This window comes from Myotis lucifugus, unplaced genomic scaffold (genome assembly GCF_000147115.1).
Source record: "Myotis lucifugus unplaced genomic scaffold, Myoluc2.0 scaffold_1, whole genome shotgun sequence".
In the NCBI taxonomy this organism is placed as follows: domain Eukaryota; kingdom Metazoa; phylum Chordata; class Mammalia; order Chiroptera; family Vespertilionidae; genus Myotis; species Myotis lucifugus.
In genome coordinates this window covers 34,274,255-34,275,968 of record NW_005871049.1, presented here as the reverse complement: position 1 = coordinate 34,275,968, position 1,714 = coordinate 34,274,255, and positions in this window count along the sequence as shown.

The following is a 1,714-nucleotide window of genomic DNA, read 5'->3' as shown; positions in this document are numbered from 1 at the left end:
TGTTTCTCTGTAGACTTTGTTGGCACTGGTTAAAAATATTGGCTAGAAACTTTTCATCTATGAGGTGTTAACTATGTTCAATAAAAGAATTTTGTTCTGCAGATGAACAGACACAATGCTGGCTCAAAGAATGGGAAAGGAAGCCAGTACTTGAGTATATATTATGCAGGCCAACTATTTTAAGTACAATTTCATTTTATTCTCTGAAAAACAGCCACAACAAAAACCTTCAAGATAAGCATTCTGAAACCTATTTTTCAAATGCTGACTTAAGTATAAGATATTTGCTAAAAATCAAGGCAAGAATTTGAACAAGTCCCTAATTCCAAAGCCCATACACTATACACACTCACACACAACAGCTGTATTCTTAAAACTATGATGCATATGTCCAATGTATCAATTTTTCCTGAAAACAGCTCATATTAAAAAATCATACATAACGGATGAGAATTAAAAAGTCAAATGAGTTTTAAAAGGAAATAAAACAGATGCCTTCAAAAATATTTTCCAATTGTCAGAGACAGTTTTGGACTATGCCCTCATATCTTAGGAGGTATGCATTGACTAGTGGCCATTAGTGATGATTTCAGAAAGTTCTTCGTGCAACAAAAATTGATTAAATGCTTGCTAAGGGTCAGCTATTATTAAGATTTGGGCACATAGTAATGAATAAGATGGATTGCCTCTTGGAAATTGTATAACAAAAGTGTAATAATTATATACAAAATTTTTATAAATGTGAAGCCTGCTACAGAGGAGAGGTATAGGATGCGATACAAAGTATTGTGGGAGGAAAGTTCAAGAAGCACATTACCTGTAGTAAACTTAGATATTTTGTGAATAAAATTTACATTATGTAATGGAAATAGATCCTTGGAGGTCCCTAATCTGTTTATGAAGACCACTCCCAGGACAGTATCAGGCATCTATTCAATATTCAATAAGTGTTACTGTGCTGGACCAAACAATTTTGAGGTACTCAGAATTCAGTTCCCCTTAAATTTGCACAAACATAAGTTAAAACCTGTTTTCAAATAGTATTGCCTCTTACAAAAATGCATGAAGTGGAATTGTTTTTAAAAATCAAATTTCTTATCAGTATACCATGATTCAGCTTTCTTCCTTCACTGAAGTGACTGGTATTAAAATTGGAGTAACTCAATAATGAATGTCTTATGTCCTTTCTGGAACAGTGCATAGAATAGGTAAATAAATAAAATCAGCAGTAAGCCATTTAATTTTCTACTTGGTATAAATTCCGTTTAAGAGAGAAAAAAAATGTGGTAAAGTGCCGGAAGCCGGTCCATCCTTGCTGCTTGACACAGTTGCTGCAGGAAAGAAACATCTGCACAGCATATGTTTCAAGGGACCTGGCATATATAGCATATTGTTCTTAATATGTTTGCTCTCCTTAGTGCCATGTGTTTTAACCAAGGTCACCTCTCCGAGAAAGGTTGTTTCCCCAGGTGGGGATTTTTCCCTGAGGTTAGGGAGGGGATACAACCCCTTAATTAAGTGCCAGGCGGGTAGTTAAGCTACATAATCTTTACTCCCTGGAATGGAGATAAGAAACGCCCTAACCTTTGTAATAGAAATTGACAGGATTAAAATCGACTGGTATAAATACGGATGTAACAAGACAATAAACATCAGATCCTCATCAGCTCCTGGTCAGATCCTAACCAGAACCTAGCCAGAGAACATGGCAAAG